This window comes from Bos indicus, chromosome 10 (genome assembly GCF_029378745.1).
Source record: "Bos indicus isolate NIAB-ARS_2022 breed Sahiwal x Tharparkar chromosome 10, NIAB-ARS_B.indTharparkar_mat_pri_1.0, whole genome shotgun sequence".
Classification (NCBI taxonomy): Eukaryota; Metazoa; Chordata; class Mammalia; order Artiodactyla; family Bovidae; genus Bos; species Bos indicus.
The window spans coordinates 80432486-80450629 of NC_091769.1; the positions used below are offsets into that span (position 1 = coordinate 80432486).

General features: G+C 49.7%; 2 long non-coding RNA genes across 2 annotated transcripts in view; one reads left to right on the forward strand and one right to left on the reverse strand.

Moving 5' to 3' along the window:
- On the forward strand, positions 1-10326 carry LOC139185347 (uncharacterized). The gene is made up of 2 exons (XR_011568973.1): positions 1-933; positions 6006-10326. It is a non-coding gene; the product is annotated as an uncharacterized lncRNA (long non-coding RNA).
- Positions 7372-18144, reverse strand: part of LOC139185346 (uncharacterized) — a 23437-nt gene continuing 12664 nt past the window's right edge. Inside the window, exon 2 of the long non-coding RNA XR_011568972.1 lies at positions 7372-18062. This is a non-coding gene — a long non-coding RNA (uncharacterized lncRNA). The remainder of the gene's footprint in view (positions 18063-18144) is intronic.

An 18144-nucleotide genomic window follows, 5' to 3' on the forward strand; every position in this document is an offset into this window, starting at 1 on the left:
CGGAGCGGGCGGGGCCCAGGGCCAGTCCCGACCCGCACCCAGGGTCCCCCTCTCCAGGTGGCGCCTCTTACACCCCCCCCCCCCGCCTCCAACCCCCGCGACTGCGGGACCCGCCAGAAGCACCATGACGGGGCCTTGGCACCGCGGGCTAGCTAAAAAGTCTTCCACTGCGCCCCCCCAACCCTGCCAAAAGAAGGCCGATTCCTCGAATTTCCTTCGGTTCCCAACTCCTGGAGGGCGCTCCCCTCCCCCGCTCCCAGGGGCGCGGGCTCCGCGGGCGGCGTCCAGCCCGGCCCGCTCGCTCCGGAGTTGTTTACCGGCCCCACCGACCGACCGGGTTTGTTCCAACTCCCAGAGCCTGTCTCTATAATTAAACTCTTTTTTTTAATTGTCGGGTTGCAACGTCATTTCGGGGACTTTCCAAGGGTGAGGAAGCCGGCCTCCTTAACCCTTCGCTGACCTGGCATCCGCGCCGCGGCGGACCGGGGAGCAACGTCCCGCCGGGTGGAGGAGGGACAGAGCCGGCCTGCGCGCCCCCTCGACCCCGCGCCCCGTACGTGCTCAGCAGGTGCCGGGTGTCGGGGGAACGGCAGCGACCCGGGCCGGAAGCCGGACGGGAGGCGTGCGCGGACCTCCGCCGCCGCCTGCGCTCAGCCCTCGGGTTCCTCGCCCGCGCCCGGCCCAGAGCCGCCGCCCAGTCACCTGCACTACCTTTTCCGACCGGGAGGCGACGGGCCAGATTTGCCGTCCGGGGCCCAACATCCGGGCCCTCCCCGCTCACACGGAGCCGGTCGCCTAAGCGAGGAGGGGCTAGCCAGGTATTTTCGGCTTGGGGGTTTTAGGTTTTACGAAAAGAGGAAAGTGAAAGTCCTCAGAATTAGGGAAGCGCGACGGACAAACTCCTTCGGCCAGTTTGGGCGCACCTCGCGGCAGGTGAGAGTGTGGGGCGACGGGCTGCTGCGATGTTGTGCTTCTTCCTCAGCTTCAAGTCATTTGCAAAAAAAAAAAAAAGCCCAAATTCTCAGATCAGACCCCGCGCTTCCCTCGTAACCTCTGCTAGCTGAGACCCTAGGATAACAGCTAGGTTCCTGGATTAGAGAGAGAGGGAGGAAGGGACAAGTGCTGTTGCAAAGTTATCTGATTCAGATTCGCGTGTGGAATGCAGGTTCCCCTGCCTTGGTTCCAGGCCCACTGAATCAATTACTCTGGGATGGGACCAGGAATCTGCATTCTTTGTAAATTTCATGTTAGTGACTCAAACACCAAGGTGTAAGAATCAGTGGTCCAGGGCTTTGAAGTTGGGGCAGTTTGGAATCCAAATTTTGGCTCTGCCACTTCTTAACCTTTTTTCAAGACACTGACCAAAGTCTCTAAAGTAGGGATAACAATTCCGCCTTAAATTGGCAGGTAAAGTGTCTATAGTCTCATGCCTAGCTGAACCCTTGTGTATGTCCAGCCACTGTGTGTAAATTAAACCATTCTTGGTGTCTTTCTAAAGCATAAAACAAATTCAGGAAGTATTCACTTTGCAAAGGATTCTTCAATATAGATTCTTCCATAAAATGATCAGCTGACAGCTTTGATCTGGATCACTCTCTGACCTCCCCCCCAACCTCCTGCCCAGGCCCAGGCCTGGACAAAGCAGGCTTGGACGCCTGGAAAGGGGCAGAGAGCACTGGCCCCAGAGCCTGGGAAAGAGCAAGGTGAGTCAGGATGAGGTGATCAGGATCTGCTGCCCAACTGAAAAATACCAGGTTGTTGTCACAGGTATTTCTCAAAACTAGATCACTCGGCCCTGTTGATATCCAATAAAAGCCAGACTCTTCTTTCTCTCAATATCCTCAAGCAACCTCAGTGCTTAGTGGCCACAGCTCAGCTGCCAGTATGCTATGAACCAGGCAGAGGCTTCAAGAGAGGGCACTTGAGGGTCTGCTGTAAATGCACCTCTGCACAGTGTTGGGAACCTTTGGGGTACAGCTCAGGGAGCCCACCACCTCCTGGTAGGACTGGGAATCCAACCCCAGGGCTACCACAGCCTTGGGGAGTCTCATTGCCTGGCAGCGGGATATCTAAACCTACTTCTTGAGTCAATTGTTTTAACACTTTTCCTGCAGAAATGTCCCACCATTCCATTAAGTTCCCAGGCTAACCCACAGCTATATAACCCCTCCTTCCTTGCCTGGGTCACCTGCCTAGAGACACAGGGTTAGCCCATGAGTTTTGAGCCACCTAGACTTTGATAGGAAGCCCAACTCTGCCAGCTGGTTACCAGTTGGACAACCTCGAGCAGGTCCCTTCGCCTCTGGGGTGGTCAGGAAGGTGTAGCCCTTTCCCGACAGTGCTAACCCCTGAGAGCCATTTCCCCTTCAGCCACTCCAAGCTGCTAACAGTTGCTGATGGTTGCTGCATACCCCTCCCTGGGGCTTCCTTTTGCTGGGATTTCAGGCAGCTCCCCAGCAGGCAAAATACCTCTTTCTTAGTGGCGCCGTTGTAGCCTGCAGCATTTTATGGAAATTACCTGTTTATTCCCCTCTAGGCTGAACTCCTAAGGGCCAGGACTTCTCTATTACTGGCAATTCGTGAATAGATCCTGCGTAGGTGGTCAGTAAATGTTTTCAGTTTGCACCCGACCCTTGCTGTTGAGCCCATTCAGACTCTTTGGTCACCATGAAATCTAGCAGCAGGAGTAGAAGAAGGAAGGGGAAGAGGTTCCAGGGGTGGCAGGAAGGGAGGGAGGGCCTGGGCTTTGCAGGAAGAGGGGATGACAACCTTAACACTGGAATGTTCAGAAAGCCAGCGCTGGTAACTCAGGGAGGCTGGGCTTCCGCAGTTTACCCAGGGCATATTCTGTGCAGCTGTTAAGAGGCAACAGGGTTCAATGGAATGAGCACTGATCCAGGAGTAAGGCATTCTGGAGCTACTCTGCCTCCGTTTCAGGGGGTTGTTTGTCTAGTCTGGGCTAAGTCTTCTGAGATAGAGATGGAGAGTGGGGACTAGGCTGTGGTACCCAAACATCACTCTGAGCACAATCATCTGGGAAGCTTTTAAAATAATGCTGGGCGTCAGGCCCCACCCCACCTCCAAAGATTCTGCTTCAGTTGGTCTGGGGTGAAGGCCAGTATTTGTATTTTCTAAGCTCCCTAGACGATTCTATTGTGAAGCCAGAAATACTGAATTTGGTTGTTTTAGAATGGTGGTTCTCAACCAGGGTTGATACACCTGCAGTGAATATTTGGCAATGTCTAGAGAAGTTTTTTGGCTGTCACAACTGGAGGAGGGAAGGTCAGTGCTACCGGAATCTGGTAGGTTGAGACCAAGGATGCTACTGAATGTCCTGCAATGCACAGGCCAACCCCTGGCCACGTGCCCCGCCCCCGCCCCCCCCCCCACAACAAAAAATTATCTGACCCAAAATGTCAATAGTACCAACATTGAGAAATCCTGTTTGAGAGGTCCTTTCCAACTCTAAGATTCCTGTGTGCTCCCCAAATCCTCTCCTTTGGGCACCCATAGTAATTTTTTTTCAAAACCTAGATCTGATCTTGTGTTTTGTGTGTGTTAGTTGCTCAGTCCTGTCCGACTCTGTGAGACCCCATGGACTGTGGCCAGTCAGGCTCCTTTGTCCATGGAATTTCCCAGACAAGAATACTAGAGTGGGTAGCCATTCCCTTCTTCAGGATCTTGTATTATACAATTGCCTCAAACCCTTCACTACCCATCCCTTGTAGAGTAAAAACCAAACCCATAATCTAGCATAATCAGACTCTTTTACTGCTCAGTTCTTGGCTTTCATGCTGCTGCCCCTCCCCACCACCATCTCTCCCACCCCTCCAAGGCGCTCCCTGTGCCCTAGTCTGTCTCAGATGAAAATGAGCCATCCTTCCTCCTGCCCCAGGGCCTTGACACGTTCAATTTCTTCTATCTGAATTGACCTTCCTTTGACCCAAGTAAATTCTCAATCATTCTTTAGAACCCAGCTCAAGCATCACTTCCTCAACCATTCTTGGCACCCTCTCCCCTGATCAAGGCAATGTGTCTGTCTTCTCTCTTCTTTCTTCAAGGAATATTCGTTTCCTCCAAAGTTGTTTCAATTTGTATTTGTACATTCCTGTAACTTTACTATTTAATTTAAAATATAGCAAAATTGACCTTTATTCAGTATACAATTCTATGGATTTTAACGTGTGAGTATATTTATGTAGCTACCACTTCAAATGGGAAACAGAACAGTTCCATTATCCCCCCAAAACTCACATGCTCTCCCTTTGTGGTCAGATGTGCTGTGCTAAGTCGCTTCAGTTGTGTCTAACTGTCACCCTATGGACTGTAGCCTACCAGGCTCCTCTGTCCATGGGATCCTCTAGGCAAGAATACTGGAGTGGGTTGCCTGCCCTCCTCTTTGTGGTCAGACCCTCCCCCATCCCTTCCTCTGGCAAGCACTGATCTGCTGTCTATAGTGTCATTTCGTCTTTTCTAGAATGCCATATAACTGGAATCATACAGTCAATATGATTTCACAGAGCATATTGCCTTTGAGACTTATCCATGTTGTTGCATGTATCAATAGTTCATTCCTTTTAAATGAAGAATGGTATTTCACTGGGTCTACCACCATTGGTTTATTCACCTGTTAAAAGTCACTGGATTATTTCCAGTTTGGGGCCATTGTAAATAGAGCTGCAGTAAACACTGTGTATAGATTTTTGTGTGAACATAAGTTCTTATTTCTTGAGGGTAAATAAGTAGGAGTGGGATTACTGGATCACATAGTAACTGTATGTTAAAGTTTAAAAAAAAAAAGGGCAAACCTTATTTGAGAGTGAGTATACCATTTTGCTAGAGAAGGAAATGGCAACCCACTCCAATATTCTTGCCTGGAAAATCCCATGGACAAAGGAGCCTGGAAGGCTACAGTCCATGGGGTCACAAAGAGTCGGACACAACTGAGCAACTTCACTTTCTTTCAGTATACCGTTATGCACCTCCCACAGCAATATATGAGTTTCCAGGTGGCTCAGTGGTAAAGAATCTGCCTGCCAGTTCAGGAGACGCAAGAGATGTGGGTTTGATCCCTGTGTCGGGAAGATCCCCTGGAGTAGGAAATGGCAACCCACTCCAGTATTCTTGCCTGGAAAATTCCATGGATAGAGAAGCCTGGGGGGGCTACTGTCCTTAGCAGCACTCACAATTGTCAGTATTTTTTATTTTAATCACTCTAACAGTTGTGTAGTGGTATCTTATTGTGGTTTTAATTTACATTTCTCCAACAGGTAATGATTTTAAACATTTCATATGCTTATTTGCCACCTGTATGCCCTCTTTGATGAAACGTCTGTTCAACTCTTTCCCCTGTTTTTAATCGGGTTTGTTTTCTTACTGTTGAGTTTTGAGAGTTCTTTAGATATTCTGAATATAGGCTTTGTCAAATAAGTGATTTGCAAATATTTTCTGCAGTCTGTATCTTACCTTTTCATTCTCTGAACAAAGTATCTTTCACAGAGCAAAAGTTTTAAATTTTGATGGTGTCTAACTTATCAGTTTTATGAATCATGCTTTTTGGTGACCCGTCTAAGGACTCTTTAGCTAGCCTTAGGTCATTAAATTTTCTATTTTATTCTAATAATTTTATAGTTGTATGTTTTACACTGAGATCCATTTGGTGTTAATTTTTATGTAAAATAGATTTAGGTTGAGGTTAATTTTTTTTTTTTTTTGCCTCTGGATGTCTAATCAGGACATTCTTTATTGAAAAGAGTATCATTTTTGTATTATGATTGTATATTTTTTTGTATACAAAAAATCATTTTGTATTTATATTTTGTAATGTATTGAATTTTTCTACTGAATTGCTTTTTAGTCTGTTCTATTGATCTGTGTGTTTCATTCCTTTGCCAATTCCACAGCCTTGATTATTGTAACTTTGTGTCTGTGTTCAGTCCTGTTTAACTCTTTATGACCCCCTGGACTGTAGCTCACCAGGCTCCTCCGTCCATGGAATTTTTCAGGCAAGAATACTGGAGAGGGTTGCCATTTCCTACACCAGGGAATCCTCCCGACCCAGGAATCAAACCCACCTTTCTTGCATCTTCTGCATTGGCAAGCAGATTCTTTACCACTGTGCCACCTGGAAAGCCCAGTAGTAAGTCTTAAAATCAGGTTGTATAATTCCTCCAACTTTATTCTTAATTTTCCAAATTGTTTTAGCTGTTCTAGTTCTTTTGCTGCCTGTTCATATAAATTTCAGATTCAGCTTGTCTGTAACTACAAAAGAAAAAGAATTCTACTGGGATATTATATTGGAATTGTATTAAGTCTATAGGTCAATTTCAGGAAGAATTATATCTGCTTTACTAATATGTCTTTTAATTCATGAACATGATATGTCTATTTATTTAGGTCTTCTTCAATATCTTTAATCAGTGTTTTGTAGTTTTTAACACAAGATCTTATGTATATTTTGTTAGATTTATATCTAATATTCCCTTTTGGGGGGGGGAACTATAGTTGACCCTTGAACAGTGCAAGAGTTGGGGGCACCAACCTTTCTCACAGGCAAAATTCCATGTAGAACTTATAGTTGGCCCTCAAGAATATGTGCAGTTTCTCACATCCACAGTTCTGCATCTGCGGATTTAACCAACCTTGTGTCATGTAGTACTGTTGCATTTACTTTTGAAAAAAATAAGTGGACTTGTGCAGTTCAAACCAGTGTTGTTCAGGGGCCAACTATATTATAATTTTTTTCTTAATTTGTTTTTAATTTCTCATTACTATTTTATAGAAATACAGTTGACTTTTGTATATTGATCTTGCATCCTATGACCTTGCGAAAGTCATTTTAGTTTTTTTTTTTTTTTTCAATTAATTTTATTGGCTGTGCTGGGTCTTCATTGCTTTGTGTGGGCTTTCTCTAGTTGCAGCAAATGCAGGCTACTCTTCCTTTCGGTGCGTAGGCTTCTTAGCGCGGTGGCTTCTCTTGTTGCGGAGCACACGCTCTAGGGGTAAACAGGCTTCAGTAGTTGTGGGACATGGGCTCAGTCATTGCAGCACACGGTCCAAGTTGCTCTGAGGGTAAGTGGGGTCTTCCCGGACCAGGGATCGAACCCATCCCCTGCATTGGTAGGCAGATTCTTCTCCACTCTACCACCAGGGAAGTCCTCCTTTAGTTTTAAGACCGTTTTTTGGTGAATTCCTTGAGTTTTGTTTTGGATTTTTTTTTAAATATAGAAAATTATGTTGTCTTTGAATGGAAATAGTTTGACTTCTTCCTTTCCAATTATATGCATTATATCTCTTTTTTTTGTGCTATTGCCCTGTCTAGGACTTGCGCCATGGTATTGAATAGGTGTGGTGAGACTGGACATGCTCATCTTGACCCCATTCTTAAGAGAAGGTGTTTAATCTTTCACTATTAAGTACGATATTAGTTGCCAGGCTTTTGTAGTCATCTTACTTTCTGACATCTCTCTTCCCACCAGCATGTTTGCTCCATAAGTAGGCTCTTTCTGCTCTCCACTCAACTGCCAGTACCTGGCCCAGTGCCTAGCACACAGTAGGTCTCAAATAAGTAATTCTCTACTTTGGTAACTTAGCCAGCCATAACTATTGTCCTGTGACAGACAACAGAGGGACTTGGCTGAACACACACAGACATAGCGAAGAATAACGTTACAGTAAATATCCCAACAGATCCAACCAGGCAGTGGCCCCGTAGAGTTAACTATTTTAAGCTGTACAGCATCCGTAGATCGGCTTTCTAGCAAGCCATACTATGTCAGAGTATTTATCTATGAGGAATAGATGACTGCAGTAAAATAATTATTTTAGATCGAGCACATTCCATTTTCAAAGGAAATTTTAAACAAAAAGCTCTCAGCTCTGAAAAACAGGGGCTTTCAGGGGAAAGAGTCCCACTGCTCTGAAATCTTAGGCCCTCAGACGGGTGGGGTTGTTTCGCTAAATTTATTTCAGCCGCTTATAGAAACAGAAGGGGGAAGAGGGGGGCGGCCGCTTGCACACCAGCCCTGGCTCTGGAGTATTAATATCTGCCGGGTCAGACTTTTATTTGGGTTTTGTTGTACCTTTGGGGGGTGGGAAGGCAGGCAGCAACAGGAATATCTCCCAGCTGCGCGGCTCTGAGCTGTGGTTTCCTACTTTCCTACCCGGTGCCCAGCCCACCCCTCCCCTGCCTCACCTTGGGATGGCCTGCTGCCTGCTGGGTACCAAGCGCTGGGCCAGGCCTCTTACCTTTTGACAGGAGCTTTCCTCTCAGGCCCAGGAGGAGTCTGAGCTCGGAGAGAAAGACAGACCAAATCTACCTCTTTGCTTTCTGGCACAAGTATGAGTGTAGGAGGAGCCTGGGGCCTCTGTCTCTGGCCCCCATCAGGAACCCCTACCCATTCACACACCCGCCTTCCCAGTGGCTCGACCCCTTGGTGAGATCCAGGCCTTTTTATCCCCGTCTTCTTTCTCCTCAGGCTCCCTCAGCACATATGCTTCTTCGTACCTGATACCTGAACAGTCTCTTCTGTCACACACACCACCTCCCCGCCATACATAGAAAAAGGAGTTAGATGACACCACGCTGTTGCTTTTTAAAGCCTGTTGTTGCACTGCGTTTAGAATGCTCTATGGGGAACAGGTTAATTACCTCCCACAAGTGTGGGGAAAGCAAGGTGCAGGAGGGAGGCTGCAGCAGGTGACCTGCCCTCGCTGTCGGCGAGAGACAAGTGTCCTCTGGCTGGCCCCTGGAGACTCCCCAGGACCTGAGAAAGCGCCAGAGGAAGACAGGGCACTGTGTCTGGGAGCTCACTGCCACGCGGCCATGGCTGTCTGAGGGCAGGAACAAGAAACACACACACGGAAGCTAAAAAATCTGCTGGCTTAAGGCTTGAATAATTACATGAGACCATGGGGAAGTACCTCGCACAGCACCCGGCCCGTGGGAACCCAACAAATGGCAGCTTGATTCTCTGGCAGACTCCTGCTTCCTAGGTCACCAAGGAAGATAAGGGAAGAGGCATCTGTCCCCTCCACTCCCCAGCCCCCAAGTATTATTGGTGGGAAGTAAGGTGGCCTGGGGCAGGAGATGGGGAGAAGCCCCAGTATGAAGATCCTCCAGCACTAAGCCGGGGAATCTGCTTCAGGGGGAGGATCAAGGGTATAGCACAGACTTGCAAACTGTAAAGTGCTTGTAAGTACACTTAAGTTCCTGTTTTGTCCTAGCACCAGCCAGCTTGCTTCAGCATTGCTCTCCAGCCCTCTCCAGCACACCCAGCCCAGAGAGGGGCAGATCCCACCCTGGGGAGCTGTTTCTTGGAGAAGCAGGACCCACGACCCCAGCCAGAGCAGGGATCAGACAGCTCTTGGAGGGTCGCCACGGAGGCAGCCGGCAGAGGAAAGCATGGACCTTTGCCACAGCCTGTGACTTTTTAACAGTTGAGTTTCTCCCGCCAACTGCACCCTCCACCCCAGAGGGGGCCCACAAGGCCCCCAAACCAGGGCCTGCCCTTGTCTGACCAAAGGCAACCAGATCTGCTGCAGCTGTTCAGTAAGAGAACAAGCTCTCCCAGAAACCAGGGAAGCAGCTGGAGAAAGATTCCTGCCAGCCCGGGGGTGTAAATATTTATACAACGTGGTGCGTGGGAAGGGGGAAAGCAGAGGGAGGTGGCAGGAACGAGGCGGCACTGACACCGCAGGTTGCATGAGCGTGTGCTTTGGGCTCAGGTGGGAAGGGCAAGAGGCTGCCAGATCCTAACCCCACCCAAATTCCTGCATCAAAGAGGCCGGGGCCTCCCCCAGAGTGGAAGGGAGAACTTGGAAGAAAATTCATCATCTGTCGCCTCACCAACCCTCCTGTCTAGGTTGACCCTCTGTGCCGGGGAGGAGGGAGGCTCTGCCTTGAACCAGAGATGAACCAAGTCCATGGGGCCCAGGAGTCAGGGCCTTGGGGTGGGGGGGGTTGGTGGGCGGCTCTTGGGACTCATGGTTCCAGGGTCTTGAGGGATGCTGCTGCTGCTGCTAAGTCGCTTCAGTCGTGTCTGACTCCGTGCGACCCCATAGACGGCAGCCCACCAGGCTCCCCCGTCCCTGGGATTCTCCAGGCAAGAACACTGGAGTGGGTTGCCATTTCCTTCTCCAATGCATGAAAGTGAAAAGTGAAAGTGAAGTCTCTCAGTCCTGTCCAACTCTTCCAGACCCCATGGACTGCAGCCTACCAGGCTCTAGCTAGACCCAAGAGTTGGACTCTAGGACTAGAGGCTTAGAAAACATAAGCAAATGAGAAGAAGCAAAATATAAAACAAGTGAACATTTCTCTCAAGCTTCCATATGATCAACTGTCTTTCCTAAAGTGGCAGCGAACCTTGTGCACTGATAAGGGAGGAGGATAGATGGGACCCGGCAAGTGAGCAGGGGGAGGAGAAGGCAAGGGGCCCTGACGGCACTTCCAGGGAAGCAAGTGGCCGCCATCGCCACAGGGCCTCAGGGTAGGCAGCGCACCAGAGCACCTGGTGCTCTCGGACCCCTTTACCCCAGGGTGCAACCCAGCTGCCGCGGTGCCCCAGGCAGAACACTGATGCGTCTGCCCCCCGCCGAGGACTCAGCCAGCACCCAGCAGCACTGATGGCCCAGGGTGGGACGCCAGCCTGGGCCAGGGAAGACAGCCAGATGGACTCCAGTTGACTCGGCTCAGACAGCTGGGGAGCAGGGGCCGGCCACTCCTCACCGTCCCCCCCCACCCCCAACTCCAGACAAGGAGGGGTGCGGCTGTGACTTCTAGGATTTCTCTGCCACCTCACCCATCGAGAAGTGCCACCTGCTTCTCTTGGTACCAGACTGGACCCTCAGGGCCTCCCACAGATGGGCTCTGTGTGGCTCCCAGTGGCCAAGAGCCTTTAAAGACACCTCACAGTGATCAGCCTCTTCTTGCATTCTTCCTGGGCTCTCAAAACGCCTACTGGCCGGGGTGGGGGGTGGGAAGGAAGGACTCTCCACCAGAGAACTGCCTCAGTTTCCCCGCAGGCAGCTCCAGATGCTCAGGCCAGCTTTGGCCAGGGACCCAGGGTCACAGGATACCTAGACTCCCCCTGAGAGGCAGCCCCCACGCAGCAGGTCCTCCCACCCACAGCACAGAGCCTTGCAAGTGATACATTCCCCTCCGGGGCACCTCCCCCGAGCCTCAGCCTTTCTGGGTGGAACCTGATGAGTCTTCCACCTGTCCACCGAGAAGGGCTGATTCCATCGCTGCCCTGTGAGATGGGGCCCCGGCCCACACACCGTGGAGGAAACACCATCTGCCCCCAACCTTCAGCCGGGGGCTGGCAGGCGACGTCCAGCCTCACAGGGGGAGAGCAGCAGAGGCCCAGCCCCCTCTCCAGAAGGAAGCCCTTCTTCCAAGGACACCCGAGCTGGGGGAGAATCTTCAGACTCCCAGGTCCTCTTCTGCCACCGTGGCCCTGCCTGCCGGCTGTGGCCTCCTCCTTGCCAGCATGTCTTAAACAGATGAACAAGAATAAAAGCCTGTGTGGCCCAAGGAAAGCTTTGGGGGAAAGAACTGAAGCTGAAGGAAGCGAAACAAGAACATCAACAACAACAAAACTGTAAAAAATGGGAGAGGAGGGAAATTCAGGAAACAGACAAAATAAACCATCCGGGAATCCAGATGCAGAACAAGGAAGGCCAAAAGAAAAGAAAAATTATGTGAAGGCAGAGTGGGGTGGGAAGGGGAATTGAGAATGAAAAAGAAGGGGGTGGGGTGGGGGAGATGTGAATATTCTGAAGAAAGAGAAGAATGTGAGAGCAAACACCACCAGAAAAACAAAAAACACAGACCCAGGAGAGAAAAAGAAGCAGCAGTGGATTTAAAACAACTGTTTTGACCCTCAACCAACCACACTCAGGAATGTTCTGAGCCTTAATGTTTCTTATGGATTACAGACTCTTCCAAACACTGAACAAGGACAGTCCTAGAAAAGCAAGCTTTCCTTCTTGCCCATGTTTTTCCTACAGTTCTCCCAACTCACTCCCACTGGTGGTCTCTTGCAGAGTGAGGGCTGATCTTCCTGGAGCAGGGCTGAAAGCCAGTCTAGTTCACTGCAAATTTTGGAGGCTTCCACTGTGGTGCCTCCACAGTGGAAGGAGGACTCAAAGGAGAATCTGAGCAGAAGCATATGATGGAGCTGGGTTATAGCTTTGCATTTTCCAGGCACCTACCTCTGTGTACACCGGGGCAAACCCAACCCACCAGCACACGATTCCTAGAAGAGCAGGAGTTCGTGGAAGATTGGCATACCGAACTGAGGCCAAAGCTGGAGGAGCCCCAGCAAACGCAACTTTTGGAAACAATGTAGATGATTTGATTCCTCTCTAGACATTCCCAAGGAGACCTAATGATAACCCCAGCTTCCTCATTGCCATGGTGGGCAGACAGCTTCTGGAAGTTCAGCCTCACTGCCTAGTGTCCATAAACCCCACGAACACGTCCAGCAAACACTGCGTCCTCTCCTTTTGAGTTTGGCCTCGTGATTCAGCTTTCGGTTGCTTCTCTTTCTCCTGTGAGTCCGCCAGTGCACCTCTGCTCTGTGTCTGCTTTGGTTGTTCCATGTCCCTTAATTAATCAAACCCACCTCTGCCCACTCTTCCATTTCTCTAGAGCAGCAGGAGTTGGGAAAAAGCTTAAGCAAACTAAAGCAAAATCAAGAGTGTGACTGAATTTAGTTTAGTGCCCAGCTTTCATGCCCAGGCTGTCCGAGGTGCGTGAGACAGGCTTGCAGTGGATTGGGACTGAGCCTCACCAGGCCACCTAAAACTGCTCCTGCAAAGTTCAGCCAAGGCGAAGCCACACAGGCTGAACTCTGATTGCCTGGGGTAAAGGACACTGTGCCTGCACTAGCCCTTCTCCCTCCAAGATTTCTTAAGTATTCGACCCTGATTCTGTATGTTCCAAAAGTCCCATTTTTCAGACTATCAAACACTGAGAGATGTGACAAAATGTACAGAAAGGATAATGTCTAGGTTGTAGGCTTACTCAACCTAGCTTCTTCCCATCCCTCCTAACCTTCACACCTGTCACAGTCCTGTAATCCATGACTCAAACTATTATTTAACCATGAAAAAGACAAACCAGGAAATTCGAAGCTGAATGACCTAAAATGTTTTCCATTCAACTGAGCTAATCTCCTAATAAGGGCGTGTGTAATAATAAGTCATGCTATATCTGTTCTGGAAGACGTGAACATTGCAAGGAAAAGTGCATGGTGACTGCAGATCCCAACTTGTCAAGATTTGTCCTCAGAAAGGTAAGAGCCTTGTCCTAGGCCAAGTTGCCTAGAAGTCTGCTAAACGAGGCTTAACGTTTGAGAACCAGTGTTGCGATGGAGAGCGCTCAACATTCAGAGGGACCGTGTTCAAATCCTGGCACAGCCACTTCCTCGGCCAGCAAGGCACTTACCTGCCCTCCCTTAGTCTTATCGGCTGTGAAATGGCAGTGACAGCAATACCCATCTTTGGCACTGCCGTGAGGACAGATGAGCAAAGCGCTTGGCATGAAACCACCATGAAACCACCCTGTCAACTGTTGCTGTATGTTAAGCAGCAAATTGGCAAAACCAAGACGGCTGGAGGCCCCACAAAGTGGGGTTCCACGGAGTCACTGGAAAATAGTCAAGTATCTGGAGCGAGAGAGAGAAGAGGGTTCCCTAGGAGGCCCAGGCAGCTGGCGGGTGGAGCACCGCATGGAAAGCCAAGGACAGCCACTCAGAGTGTGGGTGGGAGGACATAGGGGCTGCTCTCCAGTCCCCCCACATTAGCTCAACGCGCCACATCCCCACCCTCCCTGTGTTCATCTTTAACTGAAGCTCACACTGGCCTGGCCCCCACTTACGTGCACAGCCCTGGCCAAGCAGAGGGCGGTAGTGGGAACAAGCTTTAGAAATGATCGCTGGCCTCAGAGAATTAATAACTGGGCGTTTCTGCCCAGATTCAGAAATCTATCCTTTTAGGAGCCATCGTCAGGATATGACCCGATGCTGAGAAATACATATTTCTTTTTTTTTTTTTCTTTAAGTAGAAAGGCAAAAAGTTTAAAAATGTTCTAGAAAGGTGAAGAGCAGATGAATCTTGCTAATATTTAGGCAGTTATTATTAATTTTTAAATGAAGTAAGAACAACGTAAGTGTAATGAGTTTTTTTAAGAGATATGTACTGAAGTACTAAAAGATGAAGTGATATGACCTGATGCATTGGACTTATCTAAAAACTATATGGGTGTGGAGAGGTGGATGCTGACACACATGGACGGACTTGGCCAGGACTTGGCGATGGTGCTGGTGGGCACATGGGCGTTCAGCATACCATCTGCTCCTTTATATGTCTGAAATTTTGCATAATGTTTTAAGTGCATAAAAGCTGAGGAAAATGTGCAATGAGGGATTCTCATCTTACTGGTTCTTGCAACACGATATTTACTTCCTAAGGACATGTGCTCTTGGACAAGAGATAAGGCTGTGGGGAGGCCTGCCAGGAGCTGGGAAGGGCTGGAGAACAGACAGGGAGACCACCACCCGGGGATGAGGAAAGTGCCCCAAACATGCTGAAGACAGAGTGCTGTCCTGCCTCTCAAGGACCTCCGAGCCTGGAGAAGAAAATATTCATTATTGTCCCTGTGCACTCCTTTTGAACTCAGTGAAAATTATTTTTTAGCAGACAGCCATGATAGAGTGGACAAGTATTCCGACCTCACTTTCTTCAACTGGAAAGTGGGAAGAATCACACGTACCCCACTTCCCAGGGTGTGGGGTAAATGAGATGAATGGTCCTAAAGTGCCCTGGCACTGATAAAGACTGGGTCTGATTGAGGGGGTTTTGGCAGATGTTGACCTTCAGCCTGTCAGGACCACGGGGGGCCATCCCATCGTGGGCACTCTCATATGTAGGTGCTCCACTTAAACATATAGGTTAAATGTGAGTCAAGGCACACATTCTGTGAGACCACTGGGGGCCAGGCGTCCTGCCGAGTGTCGGCCCCCTTGGGTGTCACACAGGAGCCACTGCTGGCCTCCTCCCTCCCCAGAGGAGCCACCCCTGCCGTGCACCCCTGAGAAGAACAGGAATGGAGCCCCCAGAGTTTTCTCTCTAGATGAAGAATGAGTTAGAAAATGAAAAACAGGGCACTACCCATTCTGGGCTGTGGCTTTGAATGGAGAAATGCATCCTAAGAAAACAGATCTTTGGCAGATCAGCTCACTCTCAAAGAGGGGGACAAGGGCTGCACAGACAGACACCTGCTCTGTGCTCAGTGGCGCCCCCACAGGGAGCTTCTGGAGCTCTAAGCAGGCATGATGGCCTCCAGACACCAGGGGGCAGCCTAACACACCCTCCAGGGGTGGAGGGACCCGCCAAAGGTGACCTGGCAACAGACACTTCCAAGACAAATCTAAGTAGCCCGGGCATGCAGAGGAGGAAATCCCAGGGAGGCAAGATGGCCCACACCGCCAGCTCTTGAGTCTTTGCCATTTGCCCCCAGGCAACTGGTGAGTAGCTTCCTGCAAGACAAGCTTTAGCCAGAAGAGAGTGTTGGTGAGGGACCCACAGGCTACAGAACTGGCAGGGACATGGCATGCAATAAAAGCAGAAGGTAGGCTGGGGGCTGAGAGAGCAGCCACGCCAAGTCTTTGGATTCTTGCTCTAGAACCTCCTGCCGAGCAGATGAAAGGTCTGTCCCATCCCAACCTGCTCCACATCCTCCCCTTCCGCTGTCCATGGGACCCCCCGCATGTTCCGTGCCTTCATCCCAATAAGGAAGCAGAAAGGAGACCCCAGGAAGGTCTGAATGTTTTCCAAAACTCCTTGGAGTTTGAGATCTTTGAAACGCATTCATGGGATTACTCTCAGAAAGCCCCCTGGCTCCAGAGAAGAGAGCAGCCTCTGTTTGAGCCCTTCAGAGCTTCAGTGCCTGGGTTCAAATCCTGCCTCTGCTGTTTACCAGCTCTGTAACAGAGGGCAAGGTACTTAGCCTCTGCGCCTTAGTCTCCCGCTCTGTAAAAAGAGTAACAGTGACTCTCTTGGGTCATTGCCTACAACAATGGCTGGCTGCAACAAGGGAAGGCATTTGAAGAAAGCCTGAAGTTTTCATAGAAAATAACTCAGAGACACGCACAGCACTGCTCTCTGCACAAGCCAGAAGCCCCAAAGGTCTGTGCTTCTTCCTAGCAGGATGCATTCACAGAGACCACCAAGCTGTGGAGGCACAGGCCCTGAGTCCGCAGCAGGAGTGGGTTTAGTGTCTTCCCAAGAGAGGGAAGCTCCTCTCACAGGGAGCTTCTGGAGCTCTGAGCACCTGAGCTCAGTGCAGCCAGCTTACCCAGTGCAGCCCGCCTGTGCCCACTTTGGGTTTTGTGCAGGACAAGCAGAATACATCACTCACATTGAAGCTGGGCTTGTTAAACTCATCAGCCAGAGGCTGAAAGGCAGGCTGGCAGCCCTCTGGAGGACGGGCCCACGTGGGCAAGCCTGGGGAGAGCCAGCCTTGCGGAGGCCAGGCCTGCACAGAGGGTGTGAGGAACCTACCAGCCTCAGAGCAGGGTTGGGCTTCCTTGGGATGGAGACGAAAGAGTTAAGTCGACTCTGGGCTCCAGAGGGCGGCTCTACAGCTATAAACAGTGAGCCAAGGGAGGGAGGGAGCTGACACAGGATGTGGCCAGGGCCTGAGCTGTCTGATTATTAACTTCACTTTTATTTGGAGGGGGATTCGATTCTCTGTTTTACTTCCCATCAAGGAAGTGAAAGCCCAGGTCTCGGAGGGGCCTGGTTTCAAATTGTTTTGTCACAGCTCATTTATTTTTCCTCTTAAATAAATAAACAAAACCGCCTCTTTGTTTTCCCCTGAATGAATGTTCAGCAAATTATCTGTGGGTGAGGCATGAAAGGGGTTTTCTGGAGTCTTTCGTGGGGGCACTTGGGCTTTTTCTTTTAAAAGGAAAAAAGCAAAAACTCTTCCTTTAGCTTTGACCTTCTCCAAGACTGTCAAGGCACTTTCTTTTCTGTCTCATCTTGAGATGGCAGCCTGAAATCACAGCCTCAAGCCCAATCAGACACACAGACTTTCCTTTGCTGGTCCTTGGGGCCAGCCTTCACATGTCACAGGCTCCAACCCCACGGCCACACAGAGGAAGCAGCAAGAACACTTGGAGCTCAGTGGTTAGTTAGTCCTCTTGGTCAGCTAGGACCCATGGGGTTTTTTTTCCTATGGCACTTTGGTGTTTCCACTAAAAATAACAAAGCAATGAAACACAAAAGGATTCCATCACAGGGCTTAATAAAACCCATTACATGTTCCTTCGCTCAAGGTTCAAAATATTTGGAAAATTCGTTTACAACACCAAAACCATTCAATAATCTCTTGACTCTTGGAATAACCCTTTCCTGTATGACCTACATATGGGAGGGGCCAAGTGGGGTGCAAAGACCACCGTCACACAGTCCCTACCCTCCTGGTGCCCACAGTTCAGAGAGGAGAGAGGAAAACAGGAGCTCCTACAGCAGAGGCCAGTGGAACCACAGGTGGGCAGGGAGGGAAAAGACAGGCTCTGCTGGAAATGAGGGGGGAAATGGAGGCTAGTTTCCTGATGGAGCTTATATTTAAGCTGGATCTTGAACCGATGCTATTAAGAAGAAAGGATATGCGAAGAGCTGAAAAGTACTCAAATGACAGACAATATCAATCTGTGAACCAGGTCAGATACAAGACCATGGGACTGGTGGAGGCTGGAGGGCCTATGGTTCCTCAAATGGCATTCAGAAAGGCGGCTAAAGTCCTCACGGTGGAGAGGAGCTCAAAGGAGCAAGCCACTTCAATTCCGCTTCAGCTGCGAGTCCCTGGCTTGGCTTGGAGACGGGCCTGCGTGTGAAGAAGCTGCTGTTTATGCTGTGAGATACACTTGTCTGGGGAGGGGGCGCGGACAGACGCTGGGCTAGTCCCAGACACCTGAAGACGACCACCACCGGGAGCGACCACCACCGGGAGCAACGTTTGGTGCCTGTTCGCTGCCTCTAGCTTTCTGATCCTGGAATAAGGGGCAAAGAAGGAAGGAGTGACTTTAACAAACCCAATTCACTTAAAAAGGCTCGGGCTCCTGATGCTATATA